Source organism: Cynocephalus volans, chromosome 15 (assembly GCF_027409185.1).
Source record: "Cynocephalus volans isolate mCynVol1 chromosome 15, mCynVol1.pri, whole genome shotgun sequence".
Lineage (NCBI taxonomy): Eukaryota > Metazoa > Chordata > Mammalia > Dermoptera > Cynocephalidae > Cynocephalus > Cynocephalus volans.
This window is the reverse complement of record NC_084474.1, coordinates 39,792,976-39,814,876: the sequence shown is the minus strand read 5'-3', so window position 1 is coordinate 39,814,876 and position 21,901 is coordinate 39,792,976.

Genomic DNA, 21,901 nt, shown 5'->3' with positions numbered 1-21,901 from the left:
TATAGACTATTTATTGCATCTTTAAATTATGACTTGTACTCTACTACATGCTTCTCTTTCATTAATTGTCTTTATCTTGAATATATTAAAAAAATCCCGTGAAATATACACTGTCATGGCCCTTTTATGGATGAGGAAATAGAGCTCAGTAAAACTTACACTATATATAAGTGACAAAATACTGCATAAGAACACAAATCCCTAAATATAACTGGGGTTTATACCCAAGTGGTCTGACTCTGTGGACTTTGGATTCATGCATAATTAGTGATGGAGATCAGTTTGTTTCTAGAAGGATACTATACAATTTTATTGTCATTTTTAATGATAGTGCTGAAGAAAGACATGGAATTGCGAGGTGGGTGAGAAAGAGGGGAGATGCTGTAAGTGTTTATTTCTGGTGTGTGATTAGATTTGAGATGCAAGAAGAAAGTATAAACTTCTTCAGCTGGTATAAGAAGGGTTATGAAAGGCAGTTTATTATGGAGTGCTCAGTATTTGTTAGACATTGTGCTAATTGCTTAAAATGTGCCATATCATTCAATCTTCCAGAAAATCAGGCTAGGTAGATATTAACGTTTCTATTTTAACTCAAATAATCTAACCTTCAGAGAGGCAACAAGAACTCCCAAAGGCAAACACCTAATCCGAGAATATAGGAATTACTATTTAATGGTTAGATCATTAAAATAATTATTAAATAATCAAAAACTTCTCTGCTCATGACATCCAGACAGAATCCCAAGACTATCAAATCTATGCTTGGCCAGCTGTTTGTACTGTGCTTTCCTTTCAGCTTCATTGTTCTTGTTATAGTTTACGTGTTCTTACGTTTTGATTGTACCCTGAATACACTGAGAGTGGAAGAGCAACGAGTCTTGCCTTCCAGATCCTCCCCAGGGCAGGTGCTCCTTGTTTAAATCAGAAGGTGGGTCCTGATATCTCTACTTAATTTTTACGTGTACCGCACAGAGTACCACAAGCAAAACAGCACTGAATACATGCTTTTGAAATTATCAGTAAACATAGGATGTTTAAAGTTTAAGTGTAAAGAAAAACACAACTTCACCTTCACAGTGAATCATTTTCATTGTTAAACATATGATATTTTCAGAAGCCCAGGTGAGTAACTAGATTTTTGAGAAGGCAAGCTGTTATGGTATGAGAATTATATAATTGTTTATGATCAGATAAATACACAGGTACTTCAAAAAGTCTGTGGAAAAATAGAATTAAAAGATAATACAAATTGTTCCATGAAATTTTGAAGTACCCTTGTATTCGAAACATATGTTTATTAGTTTTCTCACTGAATCATGCCATTATTTTGAGTTTAAATTAACCAAGAAGAAACATAGTACTTTTTGTTTCATAAAATTTTTCTTCACTCTGTTTTTTTGAGCCTTAGAGATAAAAACTTCTCTCCTGTAGTCCCAAATCTAAATTTAAAAATTTATACACCAAAACAATTTATTACTTTGTTCTTTTTTTTCTTGCGTTATTCTTTCCTTTTTTCAATTTTATTACTCTCCCCAACTTCACTTCATATTTCTCCCTTTTTGCACCCTACGATAAGTCCTTGTTTGTTGTCTAGTACACTCCCCTACATTAGAATAATAGCTTCCCAAATTAAAGACACTATTACTTATGAAGAACTGCATCAGAATGCTTTTGGATGTTATCAATTTACATTATATACTTAAAATAATATTTTATAATATATTAATATTTAAGATGAATATACCTTGGTATATACAAGGCCCCTTTTTCCTAAGTTTATCATCAATTTAATAGCACATTAGCATACTGTGTTTTGATACTACTGTGTTAAGGTTATCAACACAGCTTTCAACAGTGTATAATCTTCTAAATAATAATTTCCACATTGAAAGCATATTTTAATATTTCTATAGTATCAGTGAGGACTCTCAGGCTGAAAGGAATTCTATTATTATTTTAGTGTGATAACATTAAATCAATGTAACATTTAGCAAGACAGCCAAGCAGCCTTCCATAATTTCCACAATGGAATTAATGTCACTTAAACTAGATATTGTGGGGAGTATTTAACTTCAAGATTGTTTTATAGTAAAGCCTTTTAAGAGATCCTGAGCGTTTTTGTTAAATATATGTATAAATATATAAAAATAATTTATGGTTTGGATCATAAATAGGCAGGAAAACTCATGGTTAAGTTCTTCCTAGAAACTCTCATTTTCATTATCAGTTCATAGAACTGGTCTTGATATATGTGAATTTGTTGACTAGGCAATTCCATTAACTTAGAGACAGGATTTACTATAAAATGAAAGAGGTTGGGAAATTTTCCAGAAAATATGTTTGTTTAATATTTAAGCTTTATTATTTCAAAGAAATAATATTTCAAAAACATTTATCTTGATTTTATCATTTTAATAAATATATTCAGAATTATATGATTCTAATTGTAGCAAAAATATATTTGTATTTAATAAGAACACAGATACAGTAGATCCCATGTAATGCTTATATTCCTTTAAAGTTTGTATTTCGGATTGTTTTTCTCTGTAATTTCCCTTTCTTTCTAATTCATACTCAATAAGAATTTATTGTTGAATGAATTATTGAAGGTTAGCATTTATGTCATACCACAGATGAATGACTAACCTTCAACTCAATACTGAAAAACAAAACACCCTTAAAATATAGATATATTTCCAAGGAGAATTCCATCCAAGTTATCCATATAGTATTCAGAAAAAGACTAAGAATTACTTATCTTTTAGTTAATATATATAAATTAATTTTTTCCAGGTTAATTGCCAGAAACCAAATCAAGGAAAGAAATGGGAAGTGGATCTCTAAACAATTAAAAATAAATAGCTTTTAAAATTTCTAAGGACTTGATGTCTTGAAACCTCTTCATTCTTATTAGTCTCCGTGAAAGAAGAAGGTCTATTGAATATCCGGCAGTGATACTTGGTGCCATGACCTTAAAGTACATCCCACTTTTTTGCCAAAAATGTCTCCCAACTTCTTTTAGTCTGAAAAGAAAGAAGAGATCTCGTTCTGTCTAACTGCATTGATAATCCTCTACTAGAATCTCCTATTTGAGGAAAGAGTGAAATGACTGCACTAACTCACATCCTCTTTATATCTTAACAAATATTTCTGATAAATAAGAATTTTTTAAAAAGTTTTCTTATCAGGAGAATCATTTATTTAAACTTTTGGTTAAAAAAAGGCAATAGTTTGGTAACACAGTAAAATGCCAGGCACTTTACTTTGCGCTGTAGACAGGAAGATGATAAAACCTGGCTGTGGGCTTCAAGGAACTCATGCTCTGGAACCATAACAGAGTAATTGATGTGAACATTCCAATGGGTATAAAACTTGCTTAAATTCAGAGAATTATTTCATATCACTTAAAAGCTTTGAAACAATTACCTTTGCTAGAGCTAAACAGAATTAAAAAATTTTACCCATAATAACTGCTTTTCTTAAAATTGTATTACACTTAGCAACCAAAAAAAATTTTGTCAGACCTTGAATGCCTCAGAAGTCTGCACTTTTGTCTGTGTACTTCCTGCACTCTTAACTAATGAGCCCCATGTTGTAATTTGTATGTGTGTATCCTGTTTTTCCAGTTAAAATATTACCTTTAAATGGCAGGTATATTTGTCTTACATATCTTAGCATCTGATTACCCTAGAAGAAAACTGTGTGCAAAATAGGTTCCCATGAAATTGTTGGTCTTGGTCATTTACTTACAGGTTGGTGGGTACTGGACAGAAAGGGACAAGGGGTAAGGTGGCTAGCTCAAAGAGCTAGGGATTATCCAAAACTAGAATGTTAGGTATTAAGTGTCATTTGTTCTCATATGTGGACTTTAGTCACCAATTCTAGGAAAAGAGTAAAATATCTTGCTGGGAATCTCATTCCATCCACACAAAATAGAGGCAGCATATGCAAAAACCTCATATCAACTATTGCTGTACAGAGAAAACCAGATAATATTTCTTTACAGAACAACTAGAACTTGCTACAGCTCTATAAGCGAGATCCTGCCCTCCTCATATCAAGTGTGAAGGTTGCACTAACCTCCTTCTTGTGAAAGTTATATCCACATGTTTGAACTCACATTTTTAATAACAGAAAAGAGTAGATTTTGTGATTTCCGCAAACATTTCTGATAAGTCACTATGTTAGCAAGTTAGTTCAATGCTAATTTCTTGACAATTTATAGGAGTTCTGTGAATTTTCAAAATTCTTAATTGGGATAGAAGAACAATATCCATTTTTATTAGTTCCTTATTTCTTTCTACTTTTAAGAGTACTTAGTGTACTGGGGTTCTCCAGAGATTCAGAACCACTATAATAGGATGTGTCTGTGCGTGCATGTGCGTGCATGCTCGTGTGTGTGTGTGTGTGTGGTAGATTATCTATTTATCTATCTACTAGTATCTATTTGTCATCTATCTACACAAAGAGAGACAGATTTATTTAATTAGATTGCACAGTTGTGGACACTAGTTAGAGGCACCAGGAAGTGCTGATGTTGTAGCTTGAGTCAAAGGCGGTCTGGAACAGAATTCCCTCTGTCTTTGTTCTAATAAAGACTTCAGCTGATTGGATAAGGTCCATCCATTACTATCTGCTTTACTTAAAGTGTACTGACTTAGATATTAATCTCATCTAAAAATACCTTTGCAGTAACGTATAGACTGTTTGACCAAATATCTAGGTACCGTTGCCTAGCTAAATTGACATACAAACTTCACCATCACATCTGATATTTTGTTATCTTTGAATAGTCACTTTTATTTTCCTCCAAGTTCAGTTCCTTAGTCATAACATTTTCTCTGCAGGCTTTTCTACCAAGGGAAGCGGGGGTTGAAATTGTACACTGTATTCTTGGCTGTGCTATTACTGTTGATAAGTTCATATTCATTTATATATTCTACACATTATGTAATAGAGGATTGACCATCTTTCCTCCTTGATTCATAAGGTCTTTGATGGGAATTAGGAAAAGGAGAAATCAGATTAATAAAAGTTAGGAATTAAAGTTAACAATGAAGTCAAGAGAAACATTTAGATTTTATATAGATTGTGAAGTTGATTACACTTCCTTTGCACTCAAACTGAAACATCAACTCTTCCTCAGTCACATGCCTGCTGGCCTTTGGACTGGAACTCTAAAATTACACCACTGGCTCTCTTGGATCTCCCGCTTGCTGACTCATCCACAGATCTTGGGATTTGCCAGCTTCCATAATTGCATGAGCCAATTTCTCACAATTAATAAGGAAATAAATAAACAAACAAACATGCACACACACATCCTATCGGTTCTGTTATTCTGGAGAACACTTACTAATACGGTGATCTTTGGTTGTTTGTGTCTTTTAAGGAATATGTCTATTTTATAAAAGTTGTCAAATTGACTTGCATGAAGTTGTTTAAGATTTTTTTTACTATCTTTTTTATGTCTGTACAACCTGTGGTGATGTTAACTCTCTCATATCTGATGTTAGTGTTTTATGCTTTCTCTCAGTTGTTTCTAATAAGGTTAATGCTGCAAGGATATTGTTGAGGATATTGTTGAGAATTTTTGGCATCTAGTAAGTTAGACGATATGAAACTTTTAGCAAGAGAAAGGGGACGATTTCTAACGTAACTGCAGTTAGATGACAACAATTTTCTGAGAATATGGCCAATCGTATTATATATTACAGTCAATCTTTTTTAAAAATTTGGTATACAGTGTTTTTCTTCATTCCTACTAATCGTGCATTAATTCAGAATATGATGGTTTTACCCATCACAGTCACTTTGAAAGGTTGATCTACTGCTACCAAGGACTATGATATGTTTTTTTTTTTTTGTCAGAGTTCCAATTAGTGAATTTTCATGTATGCATAGCCACCTTTTAACTTCTACTTCTACACTGGTTAAAATAATCCTCTGATATTTTGAATTTTATGTTTAATAGCAAATATTATGTGAGATGACTTAACACACACAAATACCTGAATTATCTCCTCCTACCTTTTCACATTAAATAAATCCATATATAGGTAGATGATTTTAAGTTCACAAGTTTTGAGTTGGATAATGTCTTTAACTTTGATAATTAAATTACCTAGAAGAAACTTTATAATGCATTTTTCTGATGAAACCAATCTAGACAAACTTTAACCTCTAGCAAAATAGAATATGGAATCTGCCAGCTTTACATAGGGAGAAGAAGGAAACAACTGCATAACAACGCATACATACGCCTTTCTTGTAGTCTGTAAAGCACAACATTCAGATTACTGAAGCTTATGGTTAAGGTCATTATTTTCTGTCCCGAAGTCTGCACAAAATCGTTATTTTGTATTACATTTGAATTGGCCATACATGTTCTTTAGAGTGAAACAATTAGGAAGACATTTTGAGATACTTAAATATAACTCTGTCAATAAAATTTTATAGTGGAAATAGATCTGAGTTTTACTTTTAAAAGTATATCAGTAAACTATTCTTATTAGACTTTCCTCTCAAAACTGCTTTTTATTAAAGTAATGAAATTATGTTTGACCTGTTATTTTTAATAAAAACTATATGAAGACTGTATTATATTCTGTTTTGTGTCTACATTAAAATTTTCATTGGATCTTCAAAGGCTTAAATTTCACTTATTCGGAAAAACACATTATTTGCAAACCTGTAACACATAATCCCTATGTGCTAAGTGTAGTGACAAATATGAAAAGTATACGATGACTTCCATGTCAGGTCATGACTTAATAGCTGATGTATTAGTATCCTGTTTCCATTGTAAAAAATGTACCACAAACTCAGTAGCTTAAAACAGCACAAATTTATTTTCTTATACTTAGGAAAGTCAAAAGTCTAAAATGGGTCATTGAGGCTATATTCCCTCTGGAGAAAGAATCAAGAGAATTTGTTCTTTTGATTTTTCTAGCATCTCGAGCTGTTTGGCTCATGGCCACATCACTCTGATCTTTCCTGCTGTTGTCAGATCTACTCTGATCTCCTGCATTAAATATTTTCAAATAGTGCACAAATTCTATGCTAGGTATATCACATTTGACTCAACTAACCTCTAGCAGACATCATAACTGTTTATCCTCTTGACTCATTGCTAGTGTCATAAGAGGTAGCGATATTGTTTCTGTGAGGTCCTTTCATATAAGACTGGAAATACAATGTTTCATATTCAAATTATCAGCAGTTTTGTTCTTTATTAAATAGTACTTACGAAGAAGTAATTGTAGAATGTTTCTTCTGAATTTATTTTTTATCTCATTCTCTTTCTGCTCATAAAGAATACGTGGGAAAGGAAAACACATCTACATAAGGTAAATTACTCTCTAAGAGGACTGGGTGGTATTTGAAAAATATTCTACAAAGACAAATAACAAGTAATATGCTTTTGTAGTGATATCTAGAGATGAAAAGACTTGTAAACATTTAAAGCACATCAAAGAAAATTTAGTATGCTGCTTTCAGATCATCATAGAACTTTTATGAAACAATTACAATTTCAAATAAAATATTGTATGAAATATTTAAAATGTTTATGATGATTCTAAAACACTTTAACCCCCTGAAATAAAACCTATTGCCTGAAATCAGTATTTCCCTTGGAAATTCTGGTCAATGCACTAAAATAATTTAATTATGTGTTGACTTTTAAAAATATTAAGTTATTCAACAAAATTTTACCTAACCCATTTTGGTTTTATTTTGAATTCCATTTTATTTTTTTATATACATACTTTTTCTTCCTTTATCTGGAAGCACTAGAGCTATATTTACGTGTGACATTTTCCAAATTAAACTATGGCAGAGTTAAACCAATACACACTGTAATATAATCTTTTGTATCTTTTAACATCTTACATTTTACTGTTGACTGCATTTTCATGCAACTCCAGCAACAATAACAAAATAATTCATATGGTTTTTTGGGTTTTTTTTTTATCCTCCCCTTCTCACCGTGGAGGTGCAATGAATTTGTAACATGCTGTGAAGTCTGAATTGTGCCTCTGAGCCGTGCTTGAATGAGGTCCTCCTGAATAAACGCTCTCAAGCTTGACTTTCCTATCTTGTACATTATCTCAGTAAGTTGCTACCTGGGGTCATATTCTGTATTAAGTAGTTTTAATTTGTTGAAACACTGAATTATGTTATGAAAGCAAATTTATTTTTTACAGTTGATGTGAAGAAAGAAAATGCAATTGCCCACAACTTATACTAACCAAATTAATGGTTAAAATATTTTAGTGGAAGCAGGAAAGAGTGTGGATAAATACTATGCATTTTGTTTAGAGAAAAAAATTAAATTTTAGGAAAATATAGGAATAAAAAAGATTTACTAATAGATACAGTAATTGATGTGGAAGTAGCATTGAACTCAGAGTAATGATTAGAGTGATTTGGGATAGTTATCTCAATTCTCTGACCCTCAATTTCCTCATCTACTAATACTTAACTTATTTTATTTTTAAAAATCAGGTTAAGATGAATACAAGTAATAGCACTTTGAATGTTGCAGAACACGCATCATTAATATATCATTTGATTCTGATAATTAATTTAGTTATTAACTCATAGGCCATGTTTGAGAAATAAATTTTAAATCCCCTAGTATAAATGTAACCTATTTTCAACCAAAAGAAAATGCTATTTTAATAAACATAATCTATTAATGAGCTAGAGATCTTGCTGGCATGTTGTTTTGTCATAAGTCGCTATCTCTGTTTCTCTGCCTCTGCTCTCCCAAGCTCTTTATTCAGAGATGCAGCTGCTCATTCCAAATTCCAAAGTCCTAAGGAAAGGTCATTGATTGGCTCACACTGATAATCTATCCCACTTTGATCCAATTAACCATGTTCAGGGTCTAGTTCAGGTTTTGTATTATGATTACCAGGGGCCACCAGTGTTGGTAAGGGGAGAGGGTAATGAACACGAGAAGAAGTTTAATATAGTTGTTAAGAATTGGGGCTTATAATAAGTCAGATCATTTGGTTTAGAATCCTGACTCTGCTGTTTCCAAGCTACAGAAAATTCGACTATTTAACCTTCCCAATTTATATTAAAAAAGGATAATAATAGCCCAAACTTCATGGCACCATTGTGGAGATTACATTAATCATGGCAAATGCTTTGTAAGATGTCTGACATACAGTGAACACTCTATAAATGGTGGCTGATATATTATCTTCACTATAAACCAGGAAAAGTTATTTAGATATTAATTTCTGTTTTCTTTCTTGCTCTATTTTTCTTACTGTGATTTACTTACATAGCTACATGCTTGTATTTCCTTTGTGTTTCAGGCTTAAATGCAGATGTTATTTTCATAAAACCAGCATTGTTGGATTGAACTTGAAGGGATTAGTAGAATTAAAGAGACAAGTTTGTTCAAAGACAGATGGAAACAAAGACTCCCTAAGATCAAGAAACACTGAAAAAAAAGGAATGTTCTATTTCTGTTGCACACATGCAAGACTTTCTCTTATATATGTTGCTAAGAGTGGAATGATGCAGCTGAGAAATATAGGGAAAATAGTCAACTCTAAAAAATATCTCAAATTATTTTCTAAATGTCCTAAACTCACATAAGCCATTTATAAAATATCTCATTGGCTTGTATTCCCTTTATCATTTAGTATTGTCAAACTCATATTTTTCCATTCCATTGGTTGTGAATGGCCTCATTAAGACCATGATTTATGTCTCCCTCATTGCTTTTTATCTCATATGTTTATTGGCCATATGCATTTCCTATTCTGTGGAATGCCTGTTTATGGAGTGATATTCGAAACATTTAGCAACTGATACGGGAAAGGAACAACAAACGTAGACAGATATCAGGCCAGTCAGAACAGAAGCTGGATGTGCAGGATGTTAAGCTTGTGTTATTTCACACAGGCTGGACCTTACCCCAAGCTTTTCACATCTTTTGTCCATTTTCTGCAGGTCCGTATGTTTTTTTATTGTTCATGTATAGTTTCCATACTTTATAATCAATCCTCTATCAGACATACGTATGACAAGTATTTTTTCCCAGGTGGAGCTTATTATTTTTTCCAAAAAATCCTAATTTTATTGTAATTTAATTTAGCAATCTTTTATTAAGAGCCACAGTTGTTGCTGCTACTATTGTTGTTTTTATGTCTTGTTTAAGAAATCTTATACCAAGATCTGGGAGGTATTCTTCTTTATTTTCCTCTAAATATTTAAAATGTTTCCATTAGATCATTAAATACTTAAATGTTCTGGGTTTGAATTCTGATTAATGTGAGGCAGAGATCCGTTTTCATGTTTTTATTTTCTTTATGGATAACGAGTTTTTCTATTTGATTATTTAGTCTCTTCTTTCTTCATAAGTCGTGCATACCATTGTTTTCATATATTAAAGTTACATTTCTGCATGATCTCTTTCTTTTATACTCTCTTCATTGTTTTATGGTCTGTATGTCTATTCTTGTGCCAATATCATTGTCATAATGACTATAGTGTTAGATTAAGTCTTGATATTTTATAGCTTTGACTATTTGCTTATTATTATTAATTTTCAAGAAAAAACAAACCCTTCTAATTCTGCATAAAATCCTGTTAGTATTGTGGATAGGGTTGCATTATGTTTATATATTATTTAAGGGAGGGTTGACATCTTTATCCAAACAAATCTCTGTGCAAAAATAATGTGTGTGAGTGTGTGTGTGTGTGTGTCTTAATTTGCTCAGATCTTCATTAATGTATTTCAGTAGAATTTTATAATTTTATGTACACAAGTATTACAAGCTTTTGTTAGATTAAAAAAGAGGGTTAAAATGTAAAAGGATGTTATCCTTATGCTAACTTAAGTTTGTGGCATAACATTTAAATATACTACAATGAGAAGCTAGAATAACTAGGTTCCTCTCTGCATTTCTGAGGGAGAATGTATACATATACTTCCTCAGAGTATTGGTCATAATTTTCCAGTTTGAAATCTCCATTTGAAGTCTAATCTACATTAATTATATCTCCTCTTAAACTTCTGTTGCATTTGTATTTTGTAATTTTTAATTTAAGAATTACATTTCCCTCTGTGGCTGAAATGTAAGGAAGTCAGTTCAGGAAAATCTCTTTCCTTTCAGGATCTCCCTCATCCCTAATTTCTTGGCTTGTTTCTAAGTTGCACAGTCTTACATTAGAACAAGCCACTGTAGGGGGGTTGATGGTATATCTGGACTGAATCACTGCCATTTATTCACATTGGATTAGACAGTGTTCATATTTCTGTCTGGTCCAGAGATTTTCTATTCTACTGTTCACAAACTCTTCTGGTCTTCAGGAGATTCTACACAACAACTCAAATCCTTTGAGTAGGCATCACACACAGCCATCTTTAATCTATGCAAGAAAGGCAGTCTGTGTTCTGAAAAGAGGGTATATTTATTCACATTTGGAGGGAAATGTCTGTGATTATTTATATAATTTAACAGCTTACTGTCAATTAGTGTACTTTGGTGAAACCTTATGACCTACGTAAACTTGTCTCCAAGAGATTCATGGAAAAACGGCTTTATTACAAAGAATGACATATGCCTCATTAAATATCATATTTCATTTTGTAATTACTTTTTAAGTTACAAAATAATTTTACTAATCATAGATCTAACTATATCTAATAATTATATTATTCACATTATTGATGTTTTAACATTACCTTTTCTATCAGGGCCTGAGAAAAAGTTTAATATGACTTTTTACTCTTTCGTTAGTTACATTTCCTTAGAAATTTTATTTTACCTTTATCTACTTAGATATATGTTATTAAATGTTCAAAACAATTTTTTATCTATTGCATATTTTCAAGATGGACTTTGTTTGTTAGGTTGAAGCCAGGATAAGGTTTCATTAGTCTACCTTCATATATTCTAGGGTTAATTAAAGAGTTTCCCATTACTTATTTTAGGTTGTCTATCAGCCTGAGCTATTGGTTGTGATATGTACTTTGTCATGGTTTGTGTCTTAACATGGAATCAAGCAAAATATCAATAGATAATGAAATAAGGGGATTGGATACCATTTTAAACCTCAAATACCAATATTTAAAGACATTTTCTTAATGTCTTTATAAAAGTTTATGTGTGTGTGTGTATGTGTGTATGTACACACACACATAATATTCTAATAAATTGTACCTTTTATTTCTCAGCCTGGATGACTTTTATTTGCCCACATTCACTCTTACTAGTTCTACTTCTTTAAGAAATAAAATACAATTTCCATTTTTCTTATCTTGGTCTTTGTGTTTAAATCTTGTCTTTACTCATAATAAAATAGTGCTCACTGTTCCATTATTTTTCTCTTACGTTCTTTGGTGTAGGATACGGTGACATTTGTTTTTAATTATAGATATATTTAGATCCACTTTTCTATCCTACATTTTTCCTTTTGTTGCACTTAATACATTTTCCCTTCAAAAAATGCTTATGACTTAATAGTTTAATAGATGTGGTTTGTTTTAGAAAAATTGTCTTTCCTTCAGTAAGATCTATTTATTAACGTTTATCTGAAATGACTTTTAAAAGATGATGGCTGTTCATCTTCTGCATTTTGTACAGTCTTAATAAACTGTGCTCTGAAATTAGATATTTGGGACCTATTATTCCATCTATTTTATCTGTTCCAATATAAGACTGCAAAAATTATTTTTTAATTACGTTACCTCATTTTTCACTTAGGCTATTGTAGTTATTTATTACTGTCAAAAATAAAATTAGATCAAATTCAAAATTTTAAAAGTACCACATGGTGATTATAGTTAATAACAATATATTGCATTCTTGAAAAATGTTGATTATAAGCGTTCTCCTCACAGAAATGACAGCTATGTGATGTTATGCATGTTAGTTAACTTGATTTAGCCATCTTACAATATATATATATATTTCAAAACATTATGTTGTACACGATAAATGTATACAATTTTACCTGTCAATTTAAAAAATTAATCAAAAGAAGTTTATTTTGCATAGAAACAAATAATTCATGAAGTGAGAGACCTACAACCAAAAGTGTTTAGAGGAAGCTCAAAAGCATAGCTTTATAGGCCGGCTTATAAAGAGAAAATGAAGTTGTTTAACCTTTATAATGATTGTTATTAAAATGGGAGTTTTCAGGCTGCAGAAGATTGGTTAAAAGTGGTCATCTTATGCCATTTTAGGAAGGCTACTTAAGTTTCACTTATGATTATTAGAGGCATTTATAAGAAATGAGTTTTTGCTTATAAAGCTAAAGTTTTGCTTATGTGGACAAACTGGTTTTATCTGCTCTGGGGATTCCCAAACTTGGTCTCCATTTTATTTTATATTAACACTACAAATAAATAGTATAATTAAAGTCCCTAATACAACTTTCCCAATTTTAATACGGTATTTAGTGAACTCAGGAAATAATGAAAGTCAGTTTTGACCTCAGTACTTTTTCACAGTGGGGTACTCCCTCTTGTCAGTTTTTTAAAAAAAATATTTTATTTTATTTAACTTTATTAATGTTACATTTTTACATTCTAGGATATTGTTGCAGAGCAGTTGGGAGGGGGGAGAGAGGCCTACGGCACCCCCGACATTCCCACAGGGGAAACTGGGGGGCTTCCAGTGGTGGCTTGGTCATTGCTGGGCTGGGTGCAGATGTCAGGGGCGTGTAGCTAAAGCCCTCACCTCCCTCGTCCCCAGCTCGGGAACCCGGGGCCCTTCTTGCTGTGGCTTGGTGGTTGTCGCTGGGCTGGTGCAGGTGTGTGGGGGGCCTGGCCGAGGCCCTCGGTCTTGTCGGTTGTTAACAGAATTTCTGGTATTTATGTCAGGCTGCCTCATAATTGCTGGTGAATAATTAAAACAAACACACACACAAATAAAAAAACAACTGTCAATATTAAGTTACTGGCCTATGTTTCACTGAAAGCAAAATCAGTATATAAGACTGCTTAAAGTTGTCAGAATCTCGATGTTTTTCTAGTATGTTAAACATGAGTGTTCACCTACAGTGGGAAGTTACTGAAGGCAAAAAAACCATTTTATTCCTCTAACTGGAATTTGTGTGGTCTGAAATAATTAAAGCAGGTTTCAATGTGCTTAACATAAAGGATATATGTCATAGTTAATCCTTGGATTGGTAAATACAATGTACAGGGTAGGGTGAAGGAAAGAAATGACTTAATTGTGCAGGAATGATGTCTCTAATTATAGCTTATTTGATTTTTGGTAATGTATAGGGGATTAATATCTGGTTCAAAAAGAGCAAATAGTAAAGGGACAGAGTAATTAAAAAACAAAAAACTGTCTTGTGCAATAATTCATGAGAGTGTTTGTTGAAAGGCCTGGGTTTCATCCCTCACTGTGACTGCTGTGTGGCCTTAGGCCAATGACTTACAATCTATGAAACTTTTCCCACTGGATGAATCGTATAAAAATAAAACTTTTAGTATAGCTCTGCAGTGTTACCCTGAGATATGAGTTTTAACTTCTAGAAAGTATATTCAGAGAAGAGATTATTAATTTAGCTGTCACCACCATAGTTATTAATGTGTTACATAATACAAAGTATAGTAATAGGCTAATGATTAGCCTTAAAATTTGTATTGAATTTGAGTCTTTGTCACTTAGTATAGATAGATATGACTTTTACTGATTGACTAATGGCTGATCAGTGGATTGGATTACCAATGTCTAACACCATTTGCTGCAATCAGTGAAGGCTCTGACTATCCATTGCTTGGTAACTTATATTTGTGACTGATCAAACAATAACAACACCTGAGTTTGTTATTTAAGGCAAAAAGATGAGAGGAGATTTATCTCCCCAAATATGAAGTGGATACATGATTGTGGACTGTTAGATTTCTGAGTGCTTCTGGGCAGAGTCCTGGACATGATTGAACAAGGTGTACCTCAGAGTATGGCTGTATTGTGGCACCAGGGAGGCTAGACTTAAGCATCAGGATTTTATTCTTGGCAGTAATTTTTGTTCTCCACTGGTGTTGCAGAAGTGGTCAGCAGCCCACAGGACCGGAGGCCAGTGTGACTTAGGTAAAAAGAAAAGTTAGATCATATTGGGTCAGACATTAGAGATCCTTCTTCCATTTTCCAAGAGATCTCCTAGATCTTTGCAGGTCCTGAGAGAGCACACACAGGCTCTAACAAGTGCCTGAGCTGGATTTTCCTGTCAGTTCAGCATAATGTGTTCTCTGAGTTGTACGTCAATTATATAAACACCACTAAGAAATGCAATATTTATAACACAATTGAATCTCTGGTTTGAGTGATGCCTCCTACATTTATTTGGAATGTACTGAATTTTAGTATTTTCAAACAATATTTAGAGAACATCAGGAACAATTCTGATTCAAAGACTCAGGAGATGGAAGTAAGGAAGGCACTATTAGGTAAAGAAAAAGACACAAGAGACAGTCCATTAAAAACTTGCATTGATAGAACCAAAGGATGAAAGTCATCTTCCAGGGAAGTTTCCTGGATCTTCTTATCTCACCCCCCACCCCAATTCACTACCTGCCATGCCTCTTTTGGGCTCAGTCTCTGTTTCAACATCTCCATCTCTTTGCCACCCACTCTTCCTTTTTATCTTGCCCAGGCTAGACAGAAGATCAACACAGTCAGTGAATTCTGTTTATATCTAGCGCTAATGGAGTATTTCCAGTTAAAATAAAATTTCTGCAAGTTACCCCTACTAACCTGGGAGATCTCCATACACCACATAAAAGGGATCTATATCTTTGCTGAAAATCGTTACAATAATTCAGCAATTTTCACACCAAAATTAAAGGACCTGGACCTTTCAAGACCATTTTTATCTGAGGTTAGAATGGAACAGTGTAAGAGAAAAGGAAAGGGAAGGGGAGCAAAAATGCTGACTTTGCACATGTGTAATTAGGATCTTTGGGTGGATGAAACCTTGGTAAGGATATTATATTGAGATAAACCTTGAAGTAGGTGTATTCCTCTACCTTTCAGATTTGGGGATTTAGGCCACTGTGATGGTCTACTCAAAAATACTTTTCCACATTACAAATCACAATTGCACATTCCAAGGTTACAGAATTAATAAGAAATACTGTTATTTTTCCAAAGCACTCAATAACTTACACAAGTCATCAGTTCAACTGATTTATTATTCAGTGTGATTTAAAATTAGATGGAAAAAGAAGCAGGGCAAGATTATTTTGCCTATCCCTGATTATATTGAATTTTGTACATAAATCTACAAGTAGTTATAATGTGCCTATACAGATAAATGTTTTTATTTAAAGAGGTTGCTTTGGGGCTTACAGAATATATAGTGTTATAGAATTATTTTAACAAACATTTCTATGTTATTTTAAAAATGTAGCTTATGATCTATATGGAGGCTTTGTCTTTTTTTCAAATAAGGTCTCTAAAATCAGACTTCCCTGATTAAGTTTTACATATTATGAATTATTCATTGGTGATTCATTATGAACCAAATAGGTTGATATTACAGAACTCATAAAACAAGGTTATAATGTAACACTAAATCAAAACCAGCCAGTGTAAAAGCAGAGCTCTCTTGTTTTCATGTGTTTCTTATTCTAAATATGTCAGATGGTACCACAACATTCGTGTCACATGAGAAATGCACATAGAAAATTTACTATACTATTTTTCTTGTTCAAGTTTATCATATATTTCAAATGCCATGCTTTAAAGCTTGAAAATCTTCCAAAAACATAGCTGAACACAAGCAATAAGATGGCTAATCTAGAAATGCATTTTGGATAATTTTATCAGTTTCTTATGAGTAGTTGAATTTCTTGTTCTTTTTGCTTCTAATGTAAAAAAGGTACATCGCATGTTTATTTGTTGTTTTTGTTACACAATAGTTCTTTTTCATTTTAGTGAGTTATGAGTGTTTGGCAGTGGTAGCATAGAAACAAGTGTTGTTTCCTAGTTAAAGGTCGCTTGTGCTTCAACTGGCAGAAACTAAAGTCTGGGAAAGACTTTACATACACAGCGGAACTGGGACTTAGGGAGACTCAGAAAAGTAGACTCAGTCTAGATGAATTCTAGACCATATGAACTTGGTGAGGGGATAAGACTCTGAGGAATTTCAGACACGGTTTAAATTTTCAAAGAAAATATTTCACCTACCTGGGGTATGCATGTAGGCATGGATAATGATATGTATTTATTATCCCCTGTCCCATTCCAAAGTAATTTTAGTTAGCTTTACAAAATTTATACTATATGAGTCATCCCAAAACTGATTAATAGAAAAAAATATTGAGCAGTTACCAAATGCTAGACATCATTCTGAGGTCTTTATGTGAATTAATTCACTTGCTTAAAGCAAAAACCCTATGAGGCAAGTGACTTTATTATGAACACTTTATGGATCTAAAAACTAAGACCCAGAAAATGTATGCACTTGCTGATTGTCATCCAGGTAGCACATTATCAGAGGTGGGAAAAGGAGGAGGGGGAGCGAGGTAAGAGAAGAATTGGTGAAGGGACATAAAAAACAATTACATTGTATAATGCTGAATATACTAGTTATCCTGATTTGAGTACCACATATCACACACAGGTACTTATATTCAACTCTACCCCACAGATATGTGCAATCAACTATGTTTTAATAAAAAAGGACTTTTTTCATAGAAAAATAACTTTTATGCTTTCTCCTGTTAAAAAAAACAAACCAAAAACACATTCCCCCCCCCCCCACAAAAAATAGTTGATTTCAGAATAAATGACGTTCTTTCTCTACACAGGAATAGGTAGAAGTAATTGCTAGATACCAATATTTACTTTAAACAAGAGTTCTGAATCTTTTCCAATGTACATCAAATAGGCAATATATCAATGACATTAAAATCATGTTTCCTGCATTGCTAAAGTTCAAGACAGGGGTAGCAGTGGTGGGTCAGAGGGCAGGCACAATGGGCAGAGTGGTGGACTGGATTTCATGTCTTGTTCCTTCTTTGTTTATGAAATTTAGCTTTAATGTAAAATTCCATTAAAGATTCAATTGAAGTAGCCTACTAATGAAAACAAGTAGCTTGAACATATTTTCCAAACTCTTGGATGATAGTGATTGGAATGTCTCCTTACTTGAATCTTCTACTGACTCTAACTATATTCCTCTCCTGAAAAAAGTAGCTGCTAGTTCTCTCTGACAATTGGGACTTGTAGTACAAAAATGTGGCCGTTGGCTTAGTAAAATCCTGACTGGGGGAGTTTCTGTGGTTTCTTCTCATCTCTGGACTATATGAGACCCTACGAGTAAGCTTGGAAGTGGATTCTCCAGTTGCAGCCAAGCTTTCAGATGACTCTGCTATCCTGACTGACATCCTGCCTGCAACTGCATGAGATGCTAAGCCACTTTTTTCATGAAGCTGTTTGCACCAATCCAAGGCTTAATAAATTGTGGTTATATATCATGGTCTTAGGACACAATACATACAAACAAATGTTATTTGATGAGATGAACTGTAAGATAGGTATAGGCTTTGTTCAGAGTGGACTGTAATTGTAGGGGGGATTCAGAAGAGAGCAGAGTCAAATAAATCAAATAGCAGAAGAATTTAAGGAAGGATAGAGGTTTGTAAAAGCCCTCCTTGCATTTCAGCTTTCTTTTTGGTTTCATTTCTATGCCACTCTCCTGAAACTTAATTCATTCTAAAAATTATCTTTCTTATGTGAAACCATCCTTTTCTTCTGCAACTTGATTTAAACATTTCCTTATTTTTCACTTTTTCACACTAATTTGTCATTTAACTATGTTTTATCATTGACAAATTGGTTGACATATGTGTCTTTTAACTACATTGCAGCTGATAATTAGGCAATGCTATTCATATCACTTAGCATAGGATCCAGCATATAGTATATTCTGAGCATATATTCCTTTCATTTAATAAAAGGTGGCATCAAGGAGGGTTGAAACAAAGTATAGCGAGGCATCCATAGAACTTCAGCTCAGACACATAACTCCAGGTTTTGTAGGGAAAAGCCAAGATAATTGGGATGTATAGAGGGTTAAAAATCCTCATTCTCATTTGATTTTTAGTATAGGTTTTATTAAGTAATGCATGTATGGGGCAAAAGCCCTTGGCTAGAGGTCAAAAGCCCACAGCTAGCAGGCAATGGCCCATCTAATCGATTCTAATCACTGTTTAGGGATGGGATTGTGTACTTTGATTATTTAACATACTGACTGTTGTTAAAAGATGGTGAAAGAATTGCTGTAGTGAAAAATGTGAAAAAATGTTTGATAAGGACAAGCTGTTCGTTGGTGGAAACTTTAGAGACAATTATACTCAGAATTTAATCATAAGAATATAACTCTTCCTTAAATCATTTAAGGAGAGGTTATATTTTAGATTAGATAATGATCACAGTTTGATCAACAAATATCACAAGTTGTTTTTCATAATGTTACATTGTTAATTTAAATGATGTTACTAGTTTCTATTGTTTAAGATATACTTAGCCATAGATAACTTTTGTCACATTGCCAATGTCTTTGTGGTCCTTTTGAAATTACTGAATCAACTGATTTTTCTTGTGAAACTTCCTTGTCTTTATAACAAAAACAGATGCTAACTGAATCAGGGCTGTACCCAGTTCCTCCTTCTAATAAAGAAGTTGCTGAGGTGTACTCCCTTTGGGCCTCTCATTGCATTCATGTTGCTTTGAGTAATCAATCTTTTTTTGTCTCTCTTACACAGTGAGAAGTGTAACAGGGACTGACCCCCTCAAGAAAAGGATATAAATATAAGTGATAAAATGTAACGTAGGGGTTGTGTACAGAAAGAATGTAGAAACCCTAGGTCTGAGAAGTAACTGATTAGCTGCTGAGTCATGTGAATGCACAGCTAGAGTTCTTCAGGAGCCTTTTACAAAAGGGCGATATTAATTTCCAAAAACTTCAGATGAGGCTAAGTTGGCAGAAAGAATGGAAGTAGAGTGAGTGAGCTTTAAGAGGCTGATAAGAAGGGAATCAGGCAGTTTACTACATGTAGCTGATTCTGAGTAAAGTAATTATAGATAGATATAAAAAGCTAATAATACCTGAGATACAGATTCCCTCAGTTTGGGATTAGTCCCCTCTTTTCCTATGTTATATTAAGGGCTTTTTATAAGAGTAACACAAATTAACTCTTAGGTTATGCAATGTGGTTTTGAGAAACAAATTTAGTGAGATAAGACTTTAGGCTAGATCTGAGACAAAGCATAATTAATTAATAAACTATATCATTAGAATAACTACTCATCATAGACAATTTTCATGACTAAAATCATTTTTCATTCATGTCAATTATGTATTACTATCATTCCCAAAACTTTTACTGATGTTTGTTTTTAAGGTTCTCTTTTACAGGTCAGGTATAGAAAATGTAAATATCTACAGAAGACACAGTGCTGACCTTTTCCTAGTGTACATATTTTAAATACTCACTAATGGAATTCAATAAAGGCATGGGTACTATCACATGGACATCCAGTGTGGTGGCCATAAGTCAGTTCCTGATCCCACTCTGCCTTACACTTTCATCCAAGGTAACAGAGAAGAGTTAAAAATAGCTGACATCAAACATGAATCACATGATCTTGAAAAAGGCTACTTTTGATGCAGTTGAATCTGGAAAGTATTAACATATAGCAGGCTTTTTTCTCTTCACTGTCATTATCAAGCTTTCTCAACTAGACTAAAATAGACAACATATTGTTTTTGGTATTACGTGCACATGAGTACACACACACACACACACACACACACACATAAAATATATATGTTTACATAGGTTTGTGAATGTGTATATATTATTCCTCTTAATTTCTCCCCACAGTCTTCCACACACCCATTATAAAGGTCGTACCATGGCAAGCCCCTATATGCTTATTATTTTGAGTTAATAAAACATCATTTTTATTGCCTTATATATATATATGTTAGTATACATTTAAATTATCTGCTTTTTGATTAATGAACTGCAGTAATGATCAGCAAATAGCGGAAGGATTACAATTGAAGTATTTAGATCTATGAGATCTTTGTGAATAGACTTTGTTTCTTAATCATTGAACCAAGTGACATTCATTTGCTACAAGAAACAGTAGTTTCTTTTTCTCTATTCAGATTTTAAATCAATAGATAAGTTTTCTTTGTCAGTGATATGCAGTTGGTAATGGCAATGGTTGGTACTGATGACAAATTGGGGGTTTTTCGTTCACTCTCTAAAAGCATCAGAGTAGACGGTAACTTGCTGAAATAGCACTTATAATTTAAAAGATGACTCTGGGTGAAACCACAGAATGCAACTGAGCCTTTTTATATTTTATTTACTGAAGATAAAACTCTTAAAATATAGTGTAATCCATATTTAAAACTGGAGCATAAATAATTAATTAGATCAATGAGCAACATTTGAAGAGTTTTGATAAACCAAAGCAAATCCTCCTCTTTCTGAGGGAATGGTGTAATAGATTGATGGAGATTTCATCAAAATAAGTTTGGGAAGTATTTAATTCTACCTGACAAATTTTCAAGCAAACTAAAATTGATTAGAAGATAAATAGCATATTATAGATACATTTTCTTTTCTTGTTAAGTTTTTAACTTTAATTTCAATACACTTACTGCTTTGAAGAAATGTTCTTTGCAGATCTTTACTACAAGGCCTAAATTTAGTATTTGATAAATTAATCTATTCATAATTTGGGTTTCTTTTTAAGCTTAGGAGCACATACACCATATTACATTGGAGAAGATATTTCAAACCCAAGGTAGTTTAATATTATATCACAAAGGCAAAGAGAAAATAATTATTATTGAGATAGACCTTTTCCTTATGTTATGTGTTGAGAAATAA